This window comes from Manduca sexta, chromosome 10 (assembly GCF_014839805.1).
Source record: "Manduca sexta isolate Smith_Timp_Sample1 chromosome 10, JHU_Msex_v1.0, whole genome shotgun sequence".
Classification (NCBI taxonomy): domain Eukaryota; kingdom Metazoa; phylum Arthropoda; class Insecta; order Lepidoptera; family Sphingidae; genus Manduca; species Manduca sexta.
Genome location: NC_051124.1, coordinates 12,879,829 through 12,907,515, shown reverse-complemented (window position 1 = coordinate 12,907,515; position 27,687 = coordinate 12,879,829). Strand labels below are relative to the sequence as shown.

The 27,687-nt window shown below is 37.1% G+C and overlaps 1 protein-coding gene across 3 annotated transcripts in view; it reads right to left on the bottom strand.

Moving 5' to 3' along the window:
* Positions 1-27,687, bottom strand: part of LOC115444202 (stress-activated protein kinase JNK) — a 125,804-nt gene that overhangs the window by 40,742 nt on the left and 57,375 nt on the right. The gene's annotated exons all lie outside the window — the stretch shown is intronic.

Sequence of the window (27,687 nt, the reverse complement as noted above, 5' to 3'; positions counted from 1 at the left end):
AGCAATCCGACAAGACCGGAGAGATCATGCGCAGGTCTAACGGCTTTACGTGCTTCCGAAGCTATCGATATAATATTAACAAGGCACCTAATAGGTATATAAAAATCCATTCTCCGGTCGTATTTCACGTTGGAAAATAATAAGTCCAGTGACACGGTGAGCACGAATCGGGTCGTCTGGAGGACGAAACAACGATATATTATTTTTGTCTGTCCGTCCATCCATCACGCGAGAAGCGGGGGTGTATTAGGCGTGATTTATAGAGGATACACAAAGATACTGAATTTACGGCCAATTTCAATAAACGATTTTAACTGCTTATATTTTTAAAATATGTTGACTGACATTGCCAATTTCTAGTAAACGCCATCTATCGTCAATAAACGTTACATATTAAAACTATATCACAAAAGATTATAAAATCACCGACGAATAATTTCAACGTATATTTTATTACCTGTCTTGTACAAAGGCAACCCTACAAATTCGCACGACGTGCCTACATGTTCGCACCAAGCGTTCGGGGTATGATATACCCCGGGCTGTCAGTTCATTAACCCTACCCAGCCAATTGCCTCCACTCGTATCATCTACATGTAAATTGACAATTTAAACCGTCGAACCCGCGAGTCGCGCGGCACTCGCGGAGGTGTGTGAAGTGTGCAATTTTATTTTATACGTTGTTTATTTTGGAAGCGTTATGTCGACATCAAACGCATTGGAAGGGTTAAATGTTAATTTGTAAATAAATTTATAAATAATGTAAAGATAATGTAAATTCGTTTTTGAGCTCCAAATCAATTCTTTTATTATCTAGTAATTTTCTAAATAAATTGAGCAATGGAAGAGGTATAATATAAGGGTTATGTTATTATAATAAAGTATATTTTACGTGTAATAATAAGGAACTTATTCTCGGAAATAAAATGTTTACGAGATTCTCATCGACCAACGCCTCCCTTCAAATGAGATTTGGTGAGATTTTTCCTGCTCTCTTTTTTAACTCACGTAGTTAATGGACGGTCCCTAAAAACAAATAAAATGGATACAGAAGTAGTACAAACAACATATTTTAGTATTTAAGTTGACTACACGTGTTCGTGGTGCGTAAGAATTTATAGCAATATGTAAATCCTCACTATAACAATCTAGAGGATTACTGGTCCGCTTCAACCACTTTTTGAGTAAATATAACAGCCGTAAAAATGTGTGAGCCACTTAAATTTATTCTGGGTTTGGACGGAACAGCATTAAATGTTAACCCTTTCATATGTAAAAGAAAGGTTTTCACAAAGAAATAAATTTATCCGCTAAGCTTCCGCAATGGCTTTGTATTTTTTTTAAATCTGGTTTAATGTTTAAAATATTAAATCGATACAAATATACCTACGTCTAATATCCCGATTCCCGAATGTAAGCAGAAATACAACTAATACGTGCAATAGAAAACAGAGCTTATTTCCACCCCACAGTGGGTGTATAGTATTGACCGACATATGGAACTCGAAATTCCAATCGCCGAGAAATAACGTAAACTTTGTAAAAAAAAAATAGTTTAAAAAATATAAACTCTCCTACTAGAAACGATGCGGTCAAGAGACCGTCGTAGTTGAATATATCAGGGCTATTTCCATACTCTCGTCTCCACTCAGCCCAAAACTTGAGAAATAAAAGCAAAGCTTACGGAACCTAGCCATGTCATCAGTCATCACGGGACTAATTATGCATTCCGCTAGGGGTGTGTTTCGCCCCCATCTACTCTAGTGGAGGCCGCCATCTTTCAGCGTGGTTTAGGATTTGTGCTAGTTTATAAGGCGTTTAAAGAGAAATCTCTTTTAGAGTTAGCTATACGTATATCTATACCAGTGTCGAAGGATGAAATTTTCTGAAAAGGAACCCACCACAACATATTATAAGCACTAATTGTATGAATATGGTTAATTTTATATAAATACGGTCTACTAATTGTTCTAATCATAATTAGATTCTAAATTAATTCTACATAAAAGGAAGCCGACAGGAATTGGTTATATGGACCCGTCGCCATCTATGCTAATATAAAAAGCTGAAGAGTTTCAGATAATGGGGCGAAAATCGGATAGTTTCTCCTTGTTGTAGTACTATCTGATTGAACATTATTGTCCAAATGTCGGACAATCGCGCACAAAGTTTTGATAATATCATAGAGGATTTTATTACCAAAAAGCGGCGAAAAAATTCGATCTATTTATGAAAACGATTACCGTCTTTTGTTAATGAAATGATTCCAATAAATACCTGTTTGACGGTTGTCCGTCAAGTATTTTGGGCGTTATTGTTCAGCAGCCACAGTATAACTACTCCATTACAGCCCCTGGGTATTTTCCGCCTCGAACGCGTCACGTACTGCGCGTTACATTCGCGTATTTATTGGGGGCAAGTTCGATCGCGCGTTGAAAATAATATTTCGCAACTGCAATGATTTTGTGTAAGAAAATATATGTTTTATAATGTATTTATATCCAAGTTTCGCAAAATTCTAATCGCCTATCCAAACTATAGCAATGAAAAAAAAAACGAATCTTATTTATATTGCTTAAAAAATCTTTAATGGCCATTTACACGCCATGTTTTTTGCTCTTAAACAAGCTAATTTTATTCCCGCGTTGATCCTTACGTAGCTGTTCATTATAAATTTGATATAAATTTCCATCAAGAAAAACCGCTTTCAGCGCTAAACCGCTGGAGGTCTAAAATTTATTACCGCCCTTAACCCTCGCCTGCTTACCCCAAATGCAATCTTACCCGTAACACCATCCACCAAAAAAATATTTACGGCATATAAAACTATATTTTTGATGCAGTCTGATTATTATAGCTAAGGTATAAGTACCCCAATCTTTGTGAGCAAATCCTTGATCCGTGGGGTATGTTCGACCCGGAACGTTTTACAGCCGCCTGCCGCTGTTATGAACAGGAATGTGCCTTTATTATACTCGCGCGGCGGTTGAGTGCTTTCTCTGATTACCCCAACGCTTCACTGGTTTATAAAGCGCGCTTTTGGTCAAACTTTGTGTTTGTTTATTGAAAGTACGTCGTGGACCGAATTGGGGTAAACTATATACACATAAGACTGTAGTTATGTTAGTATATGGCAAGTTTAGTATAATTAAAGAACGACAAAGAGAGATTTTCACATTTTGATTAAGTAATAATTATGGAAACGTCCGTACCTACGATGACTGTTAATAATGCTAAAGCCCGTTTCTTTTTTATATTATAAGAATTAAGCACGTAGGTACTCAATAGTACATTCGAATACGTTATTTACCAACGAAAATTGTCAAAAACATTGAAGTAATCTTAATACCCCAACTTAAAACACGTCTTTAGACAACACATTACCCCAAAGTTTCGTCGTCGTGAAACATTTGACCTCTGCATAATCCTGAAATATGTGACTCGCCGAAATATTACTGGGGTACTAATGACCCATTGCTCAACTCTGAAGGTTAATCGTGAAAGAAAATTTATGCGAGGCGTGATTCAAACCTAACGCAATTTTCGAAGCCTTGGCGTATGATAAATTAAATTCTGCCGTGTAATTTACCCCAAATTGCCAAAATAATACGTTATGGAGTTTTAATGTGTGGTTATTACGGGTTATTCACCCCAATTAGTGCTTTAATTTCGGCCTAATGGGGAGGAGAAAAAACTATATTGTATGTATGCGTGAACTGGCTGAAGCCTTTAAATATTAATGAATGGTGAACAATGTAAAGTTTTGAATAATATTTAGATTCGTAGAAAATAATATGAAAAATATACCTCACAAACGTCGGCTTATTATATTAAAAACATCTGTCTAGACCATTTTAGTTTAAAGTAACCATTTCACTGGTATCTCAATAATTATACCAGGCATAAAGGAAATTTATGGCTTCAAGTCTAACCTTAATACCATTTTAAAATTCCATTTATTAAGTTCGATCGCAAAATTCTGCTTAAATACTCTCTCCTGTGGCTCGGAGCCAAGTTCGTAGTTGACCTTGGTTCAAGGTACAATTCTATTGAGCTGTAAAACGTGTAGAGCTATGAAAATTTCAGTTGAAAACATGCCACGAATTCATACGTGCAAAAGTAACCTTTTAAGATATAAATAACTTAGGTAACAGTAATAAACGTATACCGGGGTTGTTTATGGTTGTATTAGTTACGATTTTGTATGTAACAGAGCATGATGTTGACAGTTTAGTCAGGAAAAAAGAACTTGACGAAGGTGTTGCGAATACTTCACAGAAAACGGGCTCAAAATACTAGCTTAGAAGCCATATAGATTGTAGAAAACGCCTTTCTACAATCTTTAATTCTATAGAAAACAGACCAAATGTATGGGAATATTTTTTATATTGCTTTGAATGACGAGACAAGCTTTCCGTTCACCTGATGGTAAGCAATACGACCGGCTATAAACAGTAGAATCACAATTCAACACTAAGTATTACAAAGTATTGTTGGGTATTCCACTGCGCTCGCCATCCTGAGACATGAGATATTAAGTTTTATTATGTCCAGTAGTTGCACTGGCTAAAACGACCGTCAAACCGAAACACAACAGTAACTACACATTGCTACTTGGCGGCAGAAATAGACAATGCGGTGGTACCTACCCAGGCGCACTCACATATGAGAGACCTACCACCAGTACTACCACGAGTCTTCCCTTCGACATGTCATTCTCATTCATAACGTTAGTAATAACAATAATTGAAAGGTATTTCGGCTACGGCTTCAGGTGTTTTCTCCCTAACAGTACAGTATCAATAAAGTCTTATCTCCCCTTGTCCTGCTCATTTCTCCTATTTAAACTCGTTGATGGACAGTTTTCTCAGAAAGGTAGACTATATCCATTCAATACAAATTGACGCATGACTTTTACCACTTTAATCAGGTAGTAATTTTACGTGCCTGCCTCGGTGGCGTAGTTGTATTGCATGTCCGGTACAATAGCGCTCTGAGGTCCTGGGTTCGAATCCCGGGTCGGGCAAAGTGATATTTGGGTTTTTCTGCTCAGTATCAGCCCGGAGTCTGGAATTTGTATCCGATATGGCGATAGGCTCGCCCCCTATCACATCATGGGACGGAACATACTTGGCGAAAAGTGGGTGCCCTAGTTGCACCTCTGCAATACCCCTTCGAGGATAAATGCGTGATGTTATGTATGTAGTAATTTTACGTTCTCTATGAACATAAGTACACCACGTCTCAAGCAGCATTCAAAACTATACAACGTTACTCAAAACCGAAAAGCAATTACGAAACATTACGCAAACGCAAAGCAATCATCAGACTTGACTGACGAGCACCCTTCATAATGACTGTCTGGAATGACGTCTGTGTCGCGGGAATGGATATCAACCTCAAGAGGTAGCTGATTTGCCAAATGCTTTTAACCTCTTAGTCTTAACTTAACTTAATCTCAGATAGCCTTGAAGTTCTTCGTAAACAACGTGATTAAGCATTGTTTTTATCATATCAAGGCAAAGTGACTATATTACGGACAAATTGAATTTGGCACAGAAATTTTGTTGGTGGTAGGATATATTTTATATCCGCCCAGATAGTGATCACCGTACACAAGGTGTTTAAACCCGCCATAGTGACCCACGTAAATGTTACGCGTTCCGGGATCAGTTTGTGTATATCAGGTTCCAACAGGCCGGCATAATTGTGTCGCCTGTCAAGGGGTAATCATCTCTCGTTAGTCGACATTCTATCGGACCCCACTCGACATACCTTCAGGTTCGTGAGGTCGATTTCCAGTGCCCGTATAAAAAAATAAATAAGAAACTTACATTTAAACATTTACATTGATCGACCATTGTTTAATTCTACAACACATACAGTGAATACTAATCGAATTTAAAGATCAAAAACCAACACACCCTTCAAATCACGATATTAAAAACATTCACAAAGCGAGAATTTTTAATTTACAGTTTGTAAAGTTAACGTTTAAAGTAACGCGTGAACAATTGTTTGATGGCGAACATTCCGCCAGTCCGTCTCGCATCGCGAACGCTTCGGAAATTACTTCGTTACAATAAACACGAGTTAACGAGATATTAAAATTGTTATGAGCGATGTAAGCTATGAAAATTATGCCGTGGTAATCGAGAGAGAAGTACGTCAAAGGCAACCTTTTTTTTATTAATGATTTGGAATGTACGGTAAACGATCTTTCTTTCTATGTAGGTTTCACATATGTACGTAAATAATAAATGCTTTATCCTGTTTAATAAACAGCAATAAGAACGATAAGATAATTTAGTTAACCATGTAATACAGCAGAACCGGCTCTTCTGACTTACAGCCCTCTCGATTACCATGACAGTATTGTTGTTGTATTTGTTACGTTTTAATTTTGACTCTGTGAGGGAACAAATAGATTCCTCGCTTGATGATAAACATGATTGCTTATAAACAATAGCAAAACCACCTAGATCCCAAACTTGATAAAGAATTGCATAGTACATCGCGCCCGAACCCATCCAACATTATAAAATGTAATAACTAAGATCTTAGCAAGATATTTCCACTGCCTTACAATACTTTATAAAACCTAAAATTATGCTGTTAGTGCTGTAAGCCACCAACCAAACCCAAGCAAAAATAAACATAATCTCGTATTTTGTGCAATCCTATTGGTTAATTCCTAGCTCAACTCAACTCAGTGCCACTTTAATGCCCAGCCCTAAGTCACACGGCCCATAACGTTTAATTAATCTACATCATTGCATTACAAATACTCTATTAACAAGCAAGAAGTATAGAAAGCTCGTAAACATGCGAGTTCATAAGAAATCGTAATCAATGCGGACATATAGACGTAGAAGGGAGATGACTCAAGCCGCGGTGTGGTAATATAAGGCATGAGTATAGCCATGTCCGGGAAAATGGAATATCGATTGGTCTGTTTCTTAACATCGGGAAAACGTAAACAAGATTAAGATCATGAATAATTGAAAACCGCTTCCCGTTAAAGTTATGCTTTTTAAGGAATGATTGATAATATGTTATATACTGTGTTTTTTTTTACGTACGCCCTAAACTGACCTTTCGACTATTTTTATCATCTCCATCCAATGCTTGTCTGGTAGAGATCGCCTCGAATGATAAAACCGCCATTTGTACTACCGATGTTTTAATTATTTCCACCGACCGTATACATATTTGTCTTGTTTTCTATATTTACGGTGTACAATATAGTTTAAAATAAATATATACGGCTTATTTCAACAATGTTGAAAGGTAGACTGTTTCGGTGGCGTAGTTGAATTGCGAGCGCGATATGATCACCACGCTGAGGTCTCGGGTTCAAATATAAGTAGGGTAGATATTTGGTTTTCTTAACCTAGAGTTTGGAATTCGTGCCCGATATTACAATAGGCTTGTCCTTTAACGAATACATACACCCGACGTAAATAGAGTGCACTATTTGCACCACTGCATTACCGTCCGATGATATATATAACCGTGAGTAAGTTGTTAAAAAGTTTGTAGATATAAACGCGCTAATTCTTTGAATAACTTTCATGAAATAAAAAACTGTATATTAATAGTAACATTGGAATCCTGTTTACACTCCATGCGGTCTATTTCAAATATTAAACATACTATTCCTGTCCTACCCCAACATGCCGTTTGTTTACACTACACTTAACGTACAAACATACAGCGTACCAATATAGCACGATGTATACAAGTGTTTCAAAATGGGAGTACAATGTGATCTAAGGGCCGGCGCATATATGGCGGATCTCAGCAGAGATTTTTTACTGTTAATCTATTATAGACATTGTCTTTATTGAAATAATATTCAATACCTATTAACAATAAATTGCATTACATTGTTGTGTTAATTGAAATTGATAAATAGAAATTTATTTGAATTTTTATGGAACATTTTAAATCCTATTTAGACATTAGTGTTCAAACTCAATAGCCACGAAATTTAATTAATACTGTGAATATATTTTAATACATTGAATGTCAGTGAAACGTCATTTAAAAAAAAACATACATATAGACTCACGCCTGTTCGCTTAGGTATAGGTAAGAACAAGCTCCAGTGCTATATATACATATTTGTATATTAGATTTTATAGCTATGCTGGTGATAGGATATATTTTATATCCGTCCGGATAGCGACCACAGTACAGTTATATTAGTTATCATTTTATCTTCACAAGTCTCACACATTCACACTCACACTAGTAGTCCTTTTCGAAAAACATTATTGTTCAAAGATCAATTAATAAAATAGACAATTTAATCCATCGAAAACTAAACGATGGCGTTGTAATAAGTAATGACGTACAGTAGTTATAAATTAGGGCAATAGATGGCGCTGTACAATTTCTTTAATTTTGTACATCGCGATGTCAAGATTCTCCGACCCATATGTATAAGAGTTGGGGAATCTTGCCTCGTCAGTTCGGGAATCCAAAGCAACCATGTAAATCAGAGCGAGTAGTGAAGGAAGAACAGTGCGTATAAGTGCATCAGAGCGAGTAAGGTATAGGGGTAAACAAGTGCAACTTCTTAGTAATTATAAACTGTAGACTGTAGTGTTACTAGTGCTAATAATAAATATTGGTTTAATGTGAAAGAGTGTCTTTATTGTGTGAACCCGGACTCTTAGCACACACACTACACCAGAGCAACCCAAACATTGGTCCTTCGAGCCGGATAGAGTTCAGTGACCTCTGTCAAGTAAAAGGTCAGGGACTTCTACGATACAAAGTTCAGTGACCTCTACCAAGCAAAAGTTCAGTGACCTCTACCAAGTAAAAGTTCAGTGACTTCTACCAAGCAAAAGTTCAGCGACGTCTACCAAGCAAAAGTTCAGTGACTTCTACCAAGCAAAAGTTCAGTGTCCTCTACTGTCAGTTCACCAGTCACCATACGTTGCGGGTCGCAGCGCTACGTGCAGCAGCGGGTCCAGCAACTTCATTGGAACCATCAAGTACAAGCAACCGAGCAGAGCAGAGCAGTATTTATTAATATTTATTATTTTATTTATTTGTTTATTAAGTAGTTAATTTAATAGTTGTAACAATGCAAGGGCTCGTCAATGCACAAGTTAACATACATAATTCTATTAATAGAGGTTTAATTAATTTCAAAAGAGTCCTAAAGATCGTATCACAAAAGAATACGTAGAAACAAGAATTAACAATTTAGAAATAGACTGGCAAACTTTTAAAGCAAATAACCTCAAATTGTATGAAAACTCGAAATTAGAAGAAATAGAAAAGTCAATTTATGTTACGCAAAACATTTATGAAAATTGTGAGGAAAATTACTTTATTTATAAGTCTTTGTTAGCATCCAATTTATCAGAAAAGGTGGAACAACCAACCAGTAACAATAATAAAGGCAATCAGTCGAACACAAATTCAGCAGCAAAGTTATCGAAAATTAAGATTCCAACCTTTTCTGGTAATTATTCTGAATGGACAACATTTCGTGATTTATTTACTTCATTAGTACACAATGATAATAGTTTAGATGATGTACAAAAGTTACACTATTTAAAAACGCATTTAGTAGGCGAAGCAGAAAAGCTTTTAAGAAACACTCCTGTTACGAGCGCCAATTACAGTCGTTGTTGGTCGTTATTAGAAAAGCGTTATAACAACAAAAAATATTTAGCCAATTGCATTCTCAAACGGTTATTCAGCCAAAAGCGAATGAATGCTGAATCGGCGTCTGCTATAAAAGATTTATTAGACACCACCAATGACTGTTTGGACGCATTAAAAAATATTGGTGTTGATGTAACCACATGGGATATCATGATCATTCACCTAATATCGTTTAAGTTAGATACTGAAACGCGTAAGCAATGGGAACTGAAAACCGCTGATGATCAATCGAACGATTTACCTACATTAGATCAGTTAAAAGAATTTATGGAAAGTCGTTTTCGTGCATTCGAAAATATAGAATTTAAGAAAGTACAAACGCAACATGCAACTGCTGACTTCAACCGTCCACATACGAAAGTATTAATAGCCACAAATAGGTTATGCGAATTCTGCAATGACAAGCACAAACTTTGCTTTTGTAAAAAGTTTGCAAACGAGGATTATGCAGTACGACGCGATTTCGTCAGTAAAAAATCTATATGTTTCAATTGTTTGGGCAGTAATCACAGTGCATACACCTGTAGAAACCCAGCTCGTTGTAAAATATGTAACAAAAGGCACCATTCTCTACTGCATTCACCAACTGATACATCAGAGCAAAGAAAACATGAATCTGATACAGCAAAGTCTCCAATAGTTTCGTGCTATGCGACTCGCAAGACCTTCAGGCCCAGACAAGTTTTATTAGCCACAGCGTTAGTGCATGCCGAGTCAGGATTAGGAAATCATTCAACACTAAGAGCTTTGTTTGATCAAGGGTCACAAGCTTGTTTTATAACGGAAGCAGCAGTTCAATTATTACGTCTAAAGAAAAAACTGCAAATGGTATTATTACGGGTTTGGGAGGAGAACACTGTATGAAATCGAGATACATGGTTACAATCACAATAAGATCAAGAGTCGACACAAACTTTGAACTGCAAATTGAAGCCTACGTGTTGAAAAATATTACGTCATGTCTGCCTGAAAGGAAATTAGAGCCATTTGATTGGATAGAAATAAATGGTTTATGTTTGGCAGATCCGGAGTTCAACATTCCGAACAAAATTGATATGTTGTTTGGAGCCAATGTGTACAGCCACATACTAAAAGAAGGCATGAAGAGGAGTCCAAACGGAAACTTTATTGCTCAAAGTACGAAGCTCGGATGGATAATATCAGGCACTGTCAATGAGAGGTCAAGCGAAGCTAAAGAAAATTCGAACGTTATTTCAGTATTGCATACTAGAGCAGAAGAAGACATTTTAAAAAATTTTGGGAATTAGAGGAACAATTACCAAGATCAACATGGTCAGAAGAAGAACAAGCCTGTGAAGAGATTTTCAAAAGGACAACAAATAGAACACCGGAAGGGCGATATATTGTAAATTTACCCTTCAGAGAAGATTTTGCCCAATGTCAAAACAATGGATCATTGGAGATAGCAATAGCTACGTTCAAATCATTGGAAAAAAGACTCTCGAAAGACTTGGAACTCAAGGTCAGTTATAAGGAAGTGATTAACGAATATTTACAACTAGGGCACATGCGAACAGTTGAAGAAAAGGACGAAAAAGCACACGAAGCAGTATATTTACCCCATCATGCTGTTGTACGAATGGATAAATCAACCTCAAAGGTTCGAGTAGTATTTAATGCTTCCAGCAAGAATAAGCGAGGGGTTTCATTAAACGATTGTTTAATGGTAGGTCCTAAATTGCAGCCAGATTTAAGACATTTAGTTTTTCGATGGAGAATCTATCCAATTGTTATGGTGGCGGACATTGTCAAAATGTATCGTCAAGTTCGGATAGCAGAACAAGATGCTAAATTTCAACGCATTGTGTGGCGCGATAATCCTGAAGATAAAATTAAGGAATTTGAATTAATGACAGTCACATTTGGTACCGCTTCAGCACCTTACTTAGCGGTTAGGGCATTAAAACAATTAAGTGATGATGAAGCAAAGGATTACCCAATAGCCGCACCACAAGTAAAAGAATCATTCTACATGGATGACTTAATGACTGGATGTTTTGACACTAAGGAAGGAGCCTCACTTTATAAAGAGATGAACGATTTACTTTTAAGAGGTGGATTTCAGCTACAAAAATGGAACAGTAACAATGAAGAATTATTGTCATACTTCCTAACACAAAGTAATAAACAAGAGTTATATGGGCAGAAAGACAATATAGAAAAGAACACAGAAAAGTTCAGTAAAGAAATTAAAATAGACGACATTACGAAAATATTAGGTCTTACATGGGACCGTTGCGAAGATAATTTTAGATATTCTGTGAATTTACCCAAGAAGAGTGAACCAGAAACAAAAAGGTCAATTATGTCTACAATCGCCCGGTTATATGACCCACTGGGATGGATTGCACCGAGTGTGATAGTTGCAAAAATCTTTATTCAAAAGTTATGGTTGGCAGGTGTCGATTGGGACGAACCCATTTCAGCAGATTTAAAAGAAAGTTGGGACGATTATCGAAGTCAGTTACCAAAATTATCTGAAGTTCGTATTCCACGATGGTTACATATAAAGAAAGATACTGCTGACATAGAACTCCATGGATTTTGTGACGCATCAAAATTAGCGTATGCTGCTGTGATTTATGTAAGAATAGTAGATGATGATGGCAAGATACATGTCTCATTGTTAACATCCAGAACAAGAGTTGCGCCGATCAAGCAAGTTAGCATTCCACGCTTAGAGCTATGTGGTGCAGTACTGCTAGCAAAATTGTTAGCCGAAGCAGCTGAAATACTAAGAATAAAGAAGAATAAGATAAGGGCATGGACTGATTCAACAGTAGTTCTTGCATGGCTAAGTAGCCACCCCAGTAGATGGAAGACCTTCGTAGCAAATCGAGTCTCCGAGATATTAACAACACTAGACTCGTCTCAATGGTAACATGTGTCATCCAAAGAAAATCCTGCAGATTGTGCTTCAAGAGGAGTTCAACCGGCCTCGTTACCAGAGAATACGCTTTGGTTTTCAGGTCCTTCATTTCTTAAAGAAAAGATGATAATATACAAAAGACCAAACGATCTAAAAGTTGATCTGGAAGAAGCTATAAAGGTACATCTTAATAAAACTGAAGATGATAGCATTATACAACGATATTCATCATTACAGAGGTTGATACGAGTCATAGCATACTGTCGACGGTTTTATAAAAGAAAAGAATACAATAAATTAGACTTAAGCAAAACCGAGATAGACGAAGCGTTATTGTGTTGCATACAAAAAGTTCAGAAGCAGGAATTTTGGGAAGAATATACGCAACTGCAAAAGAACAATAAAGAGTTCAAAGTTAAAAGGAAGCAAGATAAGTGCATTAAGTCCCTATTGAGTCAATTCACTTAGTAGATGGCAGTTACTTAAAAAAATGTATCAAAGCTTTTGGCGACGTTGGAGTAATGAATATTTAACAAATCTCTTACACAGATATAAATGGACTAACAAAGTCCCAGAACCAAACATAGGAGATATAGTACTAATTAAGGAAGACGACTTACCACCTAGTCGATGGTTGTTAGGTCGAATACTAGAAAAACACCCAGGGCAATATCAAATTACTCGTGTGGTTACATTACGCACCAAGTCGTCAATCATCAAACGACCTACGTCCAAACTATGTATTTTACCTGCTAATGAGTGACTGTTATTACTAAGTTAGAATTATTTGTAATTAGATAATAAGTATTAGTTAAGGTTTTCTGTATTTGTTACCAAATCAATGCTAATTTAGTTGTCATTAAGTTAAGTTTATTTAGGATATTGTCATACTTGTTTATATTCGCTCATTGATAAGTACAAATGTAATGTAGTACATTTATATTGCCATGGTGGGCGGAGTCCAACATTTGAATTGTGAAGACCATTTCGTCACTAAATGGTCTTGGTGGGCGGCATGTTCAAAGATCAATTAATAAAATAGACAATTTAATCCATCGAAAACTAAACGATGGCGTTGTAATAAGTAATGACGTACAGTAGTTATAAATTAGGGCAATAGATGGCGCTGTACAATTTCTTTAATTTTGTACATCGCGATGTCCAGATTCTCCGACCCATATGTATAAGAGTTGGGGAATCTTGCCTCGTCAGTTCGGGAATCCAAAGCAACCATGTAAATCAGAGCGAGTAGTGAAGGAAGAACAGTGCGTATAAGTGCATCAGAGCGAGTAAGGTATAGAGGTAAACAAGTGCAACTTCTTAGTAATTATAAACTGTAGACTGTAGTGTTACTAGTGCTAATAATAAATATTGGTTTAATGTGAAAGAGTGTCTTTATTGTGTGAACCCGGACTCTTAGCACACACACTACACCAGAGCAACCCAAACATTATTCTTCATCATCATCAGCCGCAGGATGTCCACTGCTGAACATGGGCCTCTCCCAAAATTTTCAGATCAACCTATTGGAAGCGGCCCGCATACATCGACCTCTTGCAACTTTTATGAGGTCATCTGTCCACCTCACCATTATTATGAACTTGTTTTTATACACAAAGTTGTCAGACAGTGCCTCGCGGACCCTGGCGAGACCAGCTGTGCTTACTAACTGTTTGTTGCTCCACGCGTTGTTATTCTTGGGTTTGTTTTGTTAAGTATGGAGTGGCCGACGCATCTCATATTATTGTGTTGGATTGATCATTAAATAATATACATTGACATGGGAAAGTTTATAATGGGCTTACTAATTATAAACGTATACTGCCGTAGTTATACAGTGTTTATCTTGTTTTATAACGATCTAACAGAAGCACTTAGGGCCATGTAGAATAAGATAAAATTTCATCGAGGTGTATTTCAGTATATCTTATTTTACCTAGGCAGTACGGATCTAAAGGAGCTAGTGTCAGCCTAACTGGCTACTGAAAAATAGCGTTGTGTTATGGTTTGCACCACATCACAACATTAACTAGAACCACCACTAACTAGAACTAATCTCAAATATAATTCGGCAATACCCAGATTGTCTCGAACTTACAATTCTCTCGGCCAGTCTATAGATGTATTTAGTGACTCATTGGCAGCTTTTCGAACTCAGGTTTTAAAAGTTATAAATGATGATAACAATCATTGATCCCTCTCACATTTGTTATTGTTACATACTTTGATGTTTTTCTTATTTGTTAACTATATTATTATTAAATAACTAAATAAGTAGTTCCATTCGGTGCATGCTGTGACGCCTGAAGGTAATTCCTTTAACACGTGTTTTTCTTAAATGATTTACTTAGTTATAAGTTTTATTGTAATTACCACTGGATGTCCTAATAAAATAAAATAAAAAAATTATGCTGGTCACAGCCGCGACCAGCCTTTTTTTTATTATTATTTGTAATTTAGGTACATTATGTTTATTTATGTTGCGACTGTGCCTAATAAATCGTTTATCTTTCTTTCTTTCCTTCTTATGTACTATCACCCACATAAGTAACTGAACAAATTCAATACATTTTATGGTCTGTACACTTTTGTTTTCTAACCACGATACGAGGTGAATTCAGAATTAGGTAGTTTTTGTTGAGTCGCAGTCCAATCAACTTTAGAAACCACTAATCCACACAGATTACCACAAAGTATAAACCTGGTGAGACCGTGGTACTCTAATTTACCTAACCGCAATACATAATTGAATTGCGGAGAAATCTCGCGGGCGGCTGCCTTGCGGCCGACCACTAAGTATATTATAGGTAAAATTTATTGGTACTGGGGCATTAATGGATTACAAATTATGATTAGGATAATCACTGTTAATAATTGTTTGGCTAGAGGTATAAAGTTATAAATAATAATATATCAGCCCTGTATTATATACTGTCCCACTGCTGCGTACGGACCTCCTGTACTACTGAGAGGGATTAAGCCTTAATCGACCACGCTGGCCTAGTGCGGGTTGGTAGACTTCACACACCTTCAAAATTCCTATAGAGAACTTTTTAGGTATGTAGGTTTCCTCACGATGTTTCCTTCACCGTTAAAGCAAGCGATAACTCACAAAGAATACACACATGATTTTAGAAAAGTCAGAGGTGTGTACCTTTGGGATTTGTACCTGCAGACATTCGTCTCGGCAGCCCGTTCCTCGTCCATCTAGGCTATTGCAGCTATTAGTACGCGACTCAAATAGCGCTGAGTAGACAGTTATAAATTCAACCTTCTGTATTCGGCGTACGGGTGATATCCCCTTGGTTTAATTATACGCAAATCTTCTATCTTAGTGCGCAGTTTGGATAAAGTTTTTAACTTATAGCTGTAGTTGTTTTAAAGGTCTCTTAACGCTGTAAACCATTTTCCAGTAATAGTCTAAGGACTATTAAAGACAGCGTAGCTTATATAGAGTTATCGCTGTACCTCTATAATGTATCGTCCTCATAGGAATGTCCCTTAAATTATCAGTTAGGTGAAAACAGACGATAAACCAAACAATATTAAAGATTCTAAAGAAAGATTATTCGTCCAACAGTGAACGGTTTGGGACGGTGACGCGACACTGGCGTGACGTGGGCAGTTGTAATATACTAGTTATTTGTCACATAGAGCCGACCATGTCGACTTCACTAAGGGTCACGTTTCCGTGGCATAATACACTGTTTAAAACAAAAAAATAGCCTCATTTTCCATTCCACCACGCAACGACATTGTGATCTTAGCACCCGCGATTTAAAACCGCCATAAATATTAACAACGGGGGCAGATTAACAACTCACTGTGCATATAACTTAAAGCCCGCAGCGTGAATATAATGTAAAAAACTTGTACATACCACATAACGTAATTCAGCTCCGAAACAGCTTCCGCTTGGAGCCTGTCTGATAGCGTATTCATACGATTAGCGATTTTGTTGTTTAATAACCAGTATACCTTGTTTTTCTTTTACCAGGGTAATGCATAAGGATTAGAGACTTGGTGTGAAATTTTTCGTCTTGGCCGCGATGTCGATGATGATCGGTAATGCCCTCAATAATGCTTGTTAACAAACAACAAATGTCAGCAAGGAATAACCTTCATTTCCTTCTTCTTTGTAGAATACATAAGACATACAATAAGCTTATTATGTAAGTAAGCTGGTTAAAAGAAAGAAATAATCTCAAAAATATTTATATTATAAATGACGACGAAGCCTACGATCAATGTATGTTACCAGTAATGACATACGTTCATTAAGACGAGACCTTTGACTATTTAGTCTCCTAAGACGTCTTACAAAAATTTTGCGAGCTATGGCTCTTAATTGCTTGCTTAGTGACTGTAAGCCTAGCAACAGTTCCACTGTTTCTATTAGTTGGATGTGTCTCTACGCAATCAAATTAAAATTGAAGTCATTCGTAGAAAAGGGCTCTAGATTTTCAAGAAATCCGTCCACCGCCATCACTGCGACCCCACACCGTCTCTGCAATATGTCGCCAACATATTCTGAACACTGCAGCCGCGGGGCAAGACGAAGCCCGTTATCTCATAAACTAAATTAGATATTGGCCACGTATCTAGGAGGAATTTGTGAGGAGCTAACTTTAACACACATAAGTCGCTTATCCAGTCAAATTGGGTGTACCCTGTAATAGCTGTATGTGTGTGTAGATATTAAAATAAATAAATAAATTAAAAAAATCCTACAAGTGGCAGGCAGAGGCGGAACTACTAAGATTATACATTCAGAAGACTAGTGAAAGTGTATTTTTATTTAATATTAATGTTTAACTAGCCAGGTTCTTTTATCCACATCGGTGGTGAAGGGTCCATGTAACCCGATTCCTATCAGCTTCCTGTTATGTAGAATTTAATTATCATGGAAACGATTTGTAGACAACATTCATGCTTATCGGTACCAATATGTTGTGTCGTGTTCCCTTTCAGATATTTCACCAATCGCTGCTGAGGGTCTACTTCGAAAAACGAAATCCATAGTTTCGGATGACGGATCGCACATTGTGTTATTACGAAGTGTTACGGATCCGATGACGGATTCGACGACGGATCCGATCGGTACATCGCAATATTTCAGATATGGATCATCTGCGAGGATAAAGTTCCACTGCTTTTGCCAAAAAAATATATACGGGAAATTAAGGTAAGCTACAGAACGGTGACGGATCTGTAGTAATAAATCCGGACTTCGTCGTTTCTTCGTTTCGGACCGACGTTTCGACGTTCGTTTTTCGAAGTAGGCCCTCTAATTCACATTCACTATAATAATCGACTTTTACGTCTACTTCCGCGCGAATTACCGTCGCTTTCATCGTCGTATAAAAATCCCAATAAGCAACCCTATCCCTGCGTTCCACACAATTTCCCCGGGATCAGCGATACACCACCGGGGCCCGGGGCGACGCGCTATCTGGAATTAGATTAGACATAACACGCATCGCATCTAGACACGCTGCGGGCTAGGCATTAACTTGAACACTGTTTTGCTAAAGGAGAGTGTAGAGATTAAGGAATTATGTGGCAGTTCAAACGCGAAATAACTTAATTAAAATACGTCATCTTTGTTATTTTATGGTGCGCGTGGTGTTGCCGTTCTTCTGTAGTCGTCGCGCATATCTCATTTAGATGACTTAAGAATACATAGGCACTCTATTTTTTATAATATATGCTAGTGAATACGTAAAGCTACTTCTGATAAACTATTTCTGGTCCATTTGCAACCCTATAGCAGAAAAATCATGTGTGTCATCAATCATGTAAAATTCTTAGGTGTGTTAATATTTTTTCTGACCGTTAAAGTGAATTCATTAATGGTGTACATATAACTTCGAAAAATCGGTATGCCTTGGGTTTTGAACCTGTGGACATTCGTCTCGACAATCCGTACCATTCCTAACTAGTCTACCGTGCATTTTTAACATCTAATTATTTATATAAGAGTTAGTATTTAGGCAATATATTCAGCTCCATATACTTCTCGTACCTTCCATACATAACAAGACCTGTCATAAAGAAACAAAAATAAACATTTCCCCTATTTACCCGCAGGCATGTATAGTACAATCGGCATTATGTGTATATAGATAAGGTTCAATTAAGGTGCAGGCTTGTTGTCCCGGCGCGGCGCTGTGCGTCGACGACCCGGGGCTGTTCTCCCTAAAACGGAATACTCACTGTCACACCCTTCGCGTAACTTCAATGCCAACTTACTATCCTATTGATAACCCCTGGCTATTCTTCCCAAAGCTGATGACTCTCGCGACGAATAGTTTAACTACAGCTGATTTGTTGATTCACTGATCAGTAAATTAAGATGTGTTAGTAGCTTACTCTATTTATTTGCTTAGGATTAATAAAAGTAATGTCGTGTGTAACCAAGCTTAAAATAGTTGAAAGGTTAAATAGTATTAGTCTTTGTATGAAAGGTAATTACAACTACTTACTCTTGACTGCATACACAATAAACTATTATAATAAAATATATCTCCATAACCTTTATCAAGTTGCACAAACTAACAGACCGTGTGTATCGCACACCTTTCCGAGCGCGTAGCTTTCGATTTTCTGAACCGTGAAAATTCCAATTACACTCTGTTCCTTGCTACAAAACGCACAACACGCACGCACTTAAGCTAATTTCGACATTATTACTATAGTAATAGGGGCATTATTCATTTGCGCGTGTTGCTCACAGACGAAAAACAGAACATCGCGAAAATGTATTCGAGGAAGGAAACTGCGGAAAGTTTGTTTATCATTCATTTATGGCAACATGTGTTGTGAGGAAATTGTATTTAAGAGTGGAAAATTCAGTAAAGTTTAAAAGCAAAAGCTTGTTGGAAAAGCAGATCACATGTCTGTTATTTACAGACATAAACCGTGGTACATACAATTCTTAGTCATGTTAATATTTAATTAAAAATAAACGCATATCTTCTAATACCCCAATGTTGCATACAATAGTGTTCTTACACTGATATTTCAAGTAGAATCTTAGCTACAGGGCTTAGTTAGCTAAAGGGAACCCGGCACAACATACAGGTACTACTATGCATAAATGCGCTCTGCAAATCGATTTAATGATAATTAGATTTTACATAAATTACGAAAGGGAAGCCGACAGGAATCGTGTTATATGGACCCTTCGCCACTGTTAGCTACAAATAAAATATTTATAATAGTTAAAGATAAAATTATTGTCTATAAATAGATTGGCTTTTAAGGAGTCCGAACAGCTCCCTTCCCCTATCACATCATAACACGGACACAAAACAGCGTAATACCAAAACTAGATGCGACTCTACCCACCCCTTCGGGACTAAAAACGTGAAGCTTACAAACTATCTTACATTACATCCTACCCAAACACAAATTTAGTTTCACTTTTCCTACCATACCCCACCTTCCAATTACGAAGCGTTCGCAAAACCAAACTTGCCGGTACAATTAGTGATCAAGAGTGAAGGTTAACACTAAACACTTAACGTCGGTTCGATGGCGCTAAATTATTCACCTGGTCGGCACTCGGCAAACTGAACTCACTACGCTAACCGAGTTACGGACGACAGTTGACGTGGCTGAGAGTTCGCTTAACGCGAAATGATATACGGGAATAAATACCAAATGTGTGTCTTCCTTTTGCGCATTCCTACTTTATATGAGGTCTGATCTTCTACTATGTCTGCGCATGTTCTGTCTTGGGTTGTCAGTTCGGATATTTTATTTTGTTTTTAAATTTTAGCCATATTGGTCCACAAGGTAGAGGAAAGTCGTCTCAAAACACTGGGAAAAGTTCGCGAATAAGATTTTTACAAAATTATTATGAATAGCAGAGGAAGATTTATATTTTCCAGTGGGCGGGAGCATCACAAGGATCGTAATAGACATGTTAGTGATTTTTTTTAAATAAGATTAGGACGAGAAGTGTAGGAATAGATACAATTAATAGTCAGCGTAAGCAAGATGACAATAATAATAAAAGTACTGTTTTAATCATATAGCTATAGTGTATTTTTTTAGTACAATGTATATACTACATCTGGAAAATCTGCTCACGGTCCAGAAATTAAGTAGGAAAATACCACGATGGACGAAAAGCCAAAAGTTGGGTAAACCAGGATGCGCTGAAATTCCTCATTAATATAATACTTCATCAGGTAGAAGACCGAAGCCGATGGAGAGACATGTCATCAAATTGATTGAGAGTCACGATCCTAAACAATAAAAGAACTAGTGAAGAAAAAGAGAAAATACCGCGTAAAATTGTATCACTGTGAGTATTGTGTACGTGCCAGCTTTTCCTAAGCAAACTATGTAAACATGAAATAAACAAAATTTGGTTTACAAAGTACAAACAGGTAGAAGAGTGGGCGTCGAAAACCTACCCCGGAGCTGTTACCTGCATCTTAACTTGGACGGTCAAAACTTTCAACGTGGGCGCGGACCGGAAGGACTGAAAGATCGCGTACAAACTATTCCGATGCCAAACCTTTTTTATTTTGCAAATACAAGTACCGTTAAGTTATGTGATGGAAATGAACGAGTATGCAATTGTCATTTGTTTCATTGCATTCTCAGATTTGTTATAAAAACTGACGGCCTTACGGGCCGTCATCACGTTTCTATACCTTGTCAAGATTTTATACCTTGGTCCAAATCATTTATGCAGTAATTAAGCCGGCTAGGGCGGAAATATGTACTCATATTATTTTATAACTATTGCAAGGATCTAGAGCGATTTTGATTAAAAATAAAAAGAACTATCTCTGGCTACAGAAATACTTTCACAAATATTTCACCAACTAACCGTACCCAGTCTGTCAAACGCTCAGTGTTTTTATAGCAAAAGTATCACAGATACCCTCGCAAAAAGATTTTTATCGCAACACTATATATTATAATTCTACCGTAAATAAAGGATAACCAGACTATCAACAAATCCCAATTAATTCACTTAAAGCATTCCAATTAATTATTTCCATTATCATAATGTATCAAAATCGATGCGACCCCCGATTGCGTAGACCGCAATGTGAGTCAAAATAGCCTCGAAACCACTCTGATAATACCGGGAATTGTTTATTCCGCATAAAGTACGCCCGACAACGAGGAAACAATCTTTCCTTTTCAATTTGCTGCCTTATTGGGTCCGGCTTTGTGACGTTGTGTATAAATATCGGGTGAGGGCAGTTTTGATGGTTTGATCTGGTTAGCGAGAAATGAAGGTAGGAAAATATTCTTGAAACAACACCATGTTGGTAATATTCGTGTAAGGCTTGCATTTGGAAAACCTGGGGAGTTCTTTGCTCTAAAAGCTTGATGAATATAGTATCATAAAACTGAAATATTTTGTGATGATATTTGTGACGCATTCTACATTTTTTGCTATAAAACACCGAGTGTTTGACAGGTCGAGGCAATTGGTCATTGACTCTCGTACCTGTCGGTTGGTTAGTGATGTCTTTGTGAATATATTTCTGTTAAATAACAGGTAGATCTTATAATTTTTATCAAAACCGCTACTTATAATAACATTATTATAATGAAAATATTTTTTTAAGAAACTTTGGTGCATTACTTTTTTTTTATTTTACACTTTATATATAAATGTGTATCAGCGAACTTAATACAAAAAGCATTCTCTCACAATAAACCTTAGGCTACAGGGGTTGGTTGGAGCATCAAGGAAGGGGTGGCTGTAGGCAACAACTTCGAAACAAACCAGTATAATTCTGGCAACCGTCTGCGGAAAACATACTTCATTGGTACTGGGATAGCTTGTTAACATCCTTTATAATCTTTATCCTATTTAGATTTTGTCTAAATAGGATCCTATTTAGTTTTCGCCGTATCAGAATTAAAATAATAATTAACTATAATATTATTACGGGAGCCGCTCAACCACAACTAATTTATACTACATAAACAAGCAAATAAAATCAAATATAATTCCATAATATCTGTAATTCTACGCTCACAGTCTGCAGTTCGGAGCGCTCTCAAGTTCGTTTTGAAAACTTTTTAATGAACGTTGTGTAGAGAACACTCGACCGCTGCGATCTTGGCTGTTTCACTAAAGATCTAATGAGCTCAAGCAATCGCTCCAATAATTACTACAATTCCGTAGGCAATCTGAAGCCATTTTTATGATATCCATGTAACGCCGTTGTAGACAGAAACCTAAGCTTGGTTGAGACTGCTGAGATATTTTTTCATATTTGTGCCCAGACCGCAAATTATGTTTTATATGAAATTTTCTCAGCTAGAGCTTAGCTTAACTAAACTTAGTTCTTAGACTGCAACCGGCGCAAGATTAGCATTCACTCAGCAGTACTAAATAGACCACTATATACCAAGTGCAGTCGTAATCTATATATATAAAAATGAATCCCTATTTCCCTTGCTCGCGCCATCATGCGTGAACGGCTGGACCGATTTTACAAATTTTTTTTTTTGTTATGTTTGTTATTGTCAGGAGAAGGATCTTATGAAACAAAAAATTAAGGAAGTTGAGCGGAACGTTAAAAAATTTAATAAAAGTTAATTTCAGCGATTGACAGAATGCGCGCTGCAAATTCATAGTTAAGACGGGACAACGTCTGTCGGGTCAGCTAGTTACGAAATACGATTCGTATTTGTAAAATATGTCCCAAAATGCGCCCAATCAGTACAATAAACTACACAGTTAACATAATAAACCACCACTAACAGGCCAATAGATAGTTGATGCCAAACTAATAAAGTATCGGCGAATGCGCGAATAAATTAGATTCCCGCGCGATAATGAGCGCGGCTGCGGCGCCAAATTTGCGGTCTGTAATATGTTGAAAATTTGGCTATCGACACCAGTGTGTCACATGTAAAATTAAAATTACTCCTAGTAGAATTTCGGCTACAGCGGCCAATCTCAACGGAGATAAGCTGGGTACATGGGAGGTATTATAGTATTTCTAGTCCGATGAGAGGGCAATCCGACATGCTGGCACAGAACCTTTGGCCTTACGTGGTTGCCGTGTCAGGGGATATTACATCGAGAACTCGCTGACTCTTAGCTGCGACTAAGTAACTTTTAAGATGGAAAAACCCAATCACAATTTTTTTCCTATCCGGGATTTGACCCTGTGCAACTTCGCCATCGAGGTATTCGTTTCACGTGTAATATTATATCGACGCGAATTAAACATAAGGACCTGCGCAGACGGCCAATTTTTATACAAACAAATTACTCAAGGAGCAATCTACTTAACCTTAACAGTAACACCATTACCAAAACCATCAATTACAATGCAAGCGTGATATTATATATATTCTACTTGTTACCCCTAGACATTAGACCTGAAAAGCACTGTATTGACACAAATAAAAACTAAGGGTGTACGCAGATGGCGTACTTTATAAGCGGCGAGGATGCGCACTTATACAAGTCCATAGTTCCCGACTGTCGTGTTTGCTGCGCATTTGAGAAGCGTCGACGAACTCATTACAGTTTGGCGGCGGAGATACAGCGACGTACCTCGGTACAGAAAGCTACTACGCAGTTCCATTGCTTTAATTTTAATTACAGACAACACATGCAAGTTGATAACAGTTATTGAAAATGATTTCAATGTTTACGCGAATGTTAGACTTGGAATTAAGCTTAGTTTTGAGACTATCGCTATTTTTGTTTAATGTAGAGTTCCTGTACCACCTAAATTTAACTTCTGCGTTTGAGAGTTATTATCGAAAATTTAATTACAATCAGTCTTACTTATAAACTTGTTTTAGCATTAAGAGGTGGTTAAGAATTGCTTAAATAGCTGTCAAAAATATTACCTATTTCCTAGTTTAAACTTTATTAAGAGGCAAGATGGCGGGTTTTGACATACAGTTGATCGAGTAAATTTGTGTTTTAACTAACCATAGCTACTATAATGTTAGTTTGTTTGCAAACACTGCGACATCACGGCGGAACGCATAAACAATCGCTCTCAGACACCGGTAACTACCCGCTGGCTCTTGTGAATACTCAATGAGTTTGCACTGGGGAGAGAACACGGTGCCTCCGCCACGCATTTTAATGTACCGGACGGACGGTTTCAAGCGATAATATTTATATAGCTAAGACAGTGGCGAAGTGAAATTTCCCGAAATAACATATAAGCACTGGTTTGCATGAATGCGGTTTGCAAATCGTTATAATGGTAATTGTATATTGCACAAATTATGAAAGAAGTGGCAGGAGTAGGGTTATATGGACCTTTTGCCACTGCTTAGACATATCAAGGGAAAATTTCGTTTTTTACTAATCGCACTTTATTAATACTATTAATGTCTAAATTTGTCAAAATGTTTGGATGTTTATTAGAAGGAAAGGTAGACACAACTAAACTAAACTAGTGGAGAAAACAGTTTTGCCATTTCAGAGCTAAAATATGCCATTATTTGTAGTAATAAATGGTAATAAAATTCCCCTCAAAATAAATTTAGCCTTTAGATAAGTAAAAAAGTCAACTTTTGGTGTCGAGTGAACATTTTATGAACCCATAGACCGAAAATTATACATCATTTATTATTATAAATTTAAAAGTGACAACCCTAAGATTGGGTGGATGTAACTGAACGGGGGGAGATGGGCCCAGTACACCAAGGAGTGAGTCGCCTCAATCGCTGTTGTCTCAGCCTAATGTGATATAATAGTGTTTAATTACAGGACAGGGAGCGCTGTTAGGCCGAGCGGGGTGAGGGGAGACGGGGGACAATCACAACGTTTCGGCTCGGCACCTGTTTGTTACAGTTAAGGGTGATTAGGGTGCGAATTGGTGCTGCTTTAAGATATATTCTTGGAGTTTGCGTTACTAAATGAATCCACATACTTATCGTTTTGATAATAACACTTTATAATTAGTAACTCGACCCGTAGATGTAAAATAAAAAACGTTTACAAAATAAATATCAATAAAAACTTATTTTAGTTTTAAGCGCCCTAACGCCAGTACTACTTCTCGTAAGATAATTCGTTGCAGCGACGACATTACACTTCCAATCAGAAAAACACTGACGCACCCACCACATTTCTACTAGACTACAAAATGTTCGAAAAGTCAGGAAAGTAAAACCGGTATTATAGGTGAAAACTTCCGTCATTCATGTCAAAATCACCTACAGGGTCACACACACAATTTTTAAACGAATTGAAGGTAAGCATTTTGATAGAAATTACGTCTTTTTAACCGACTTAAAAAAAGGAGGAGGTTATCAATTCGACGTGATTTTTTTTAATATAAAGTTACGGCAGAGTAACCCCATCGGACCTTGACGACGTCCAGATAAAGTATGGATTGATGGGAGATGAGTATTCCTCACCACTCGCCACAATTGCGTTTGAAATTAACTTGTAAAAGTACCTAGTTCCCTGCACCGCAACTGCGCGTTTTAGTTGCGTTAAAGCGCGTCATCGGCTTGTCAAACGTGTCGTGTGCGTTAGGCTTTAAGGGAAACATGACATTCGGTTATTATAAAGGGTAGATAGAGTTGAGTCACCTGATGATAAATGACATTCGCTGTATTATGCAGGATACAGCATATTTATGTATCAGGTAATTCATCAGGTACCTATTTTTCATAAATTTTAAATTAATTTTCCTGTTTCTGATTTGGAAAATAATTTCAATACTTGGATGTTTCAGAGTTAAATATTTTCAGGGGCTACACTTAACGAAGTCCAATATAAGTTTACCGTTATGTTAACCTAAGAAGACACACATCACAAAACAATCAAAATTACATTAATTAATATTACTAAACGATATTCGCCTATCAATTGTGACAATTCACAAATTAAGTTCCAAAACAACTACAAAGTTCCTTTACACTTAATTATACACAAATAAAGCAACTAACCCTTCCGATGTGTACACAATAGGACAATCGCAATAAATATCAAATCACAAAAGGGTTACCCGACCAATTTCACTAATGTAATGCTTGCACAAAAATATATAGTGGCGTAAGACAAGAAAGAGATGTCAGATACTCCCTATCTCGCTCTACAAATTAAACGAAAAGGGGTTGCGCAAATAAACGACCGCCAACACTCAAATTACGACTCTATTTCGTTATTAATAAAGACTACAATAGTAGTATAATTTTTCCGAAATACACCCAATCCAATATATACTTTGTGTTGTTAGTACGAAGGTAGGTATTTGTTGCGATCTCGTTATGCCGTAGTGGTTTGGGCGATGATTGATCGTGGCTGTATTGATGAGCCGGCAATTCATAGCCACGTTTTATTTAGATTACATTCCATTGGGCTCACGCTAATAGATATTGAACCTTTGACTACAAACAGCATTGCGGGGTGCGCAAGATCGTGGTATCGTACTGTGAATATCTTAAAAGCAATGCACTGACTGTTCATATAAGTAGGCAAATTAATAAAGTAGGTAAGTTAAAACTGCTTTATTAATCCTGCCAACATTTATTTATTAACCAACTTTTACTACTTACAGGGTCATTACCCCAATACTGGATCGACAATCTATTTACAAGTGTATAATAGTTAGTTGTATAATATACTTCCCATGTAGCTATCCTTGTTAATTCTTTAAGTACAATTAGATACATCACTTTCAATTGCAATAAGGTCGAGAATGCGGAGCGCGCGTCAGCATTGCTTCTTTAAATAAGTTGGTACTGGTACACATAAAGCAGTTACAAAGTTTATTTTATATTTAGAAGGTTATAAGACTTCTATCGATGGAAGTCTGACTTTCCTATTTGCACCTCTACCTACCCCTTCGGGAGTGAAAGCGTGAGCCCGTTATAAACTTTATCATACAACCCTATCACATTCAGCATCAACACTATATAATTAAGAAGCGATCTTCATTACGCATATATGGCTGCAATCGTCCCTTGCATGCGTTACCGGTGACGAATAAAAAGGGAATTATTTATAATATAGAGAGAGGTAGTAGAGTGTGGTGAGAGGGCGCGGAGTGACTTGCCGACTCTTGAACAGTGATTTACAAGAGAGTGCATCCTTCGATATATGAGGGTAACTTTGTTTCTTGCATTTGTCC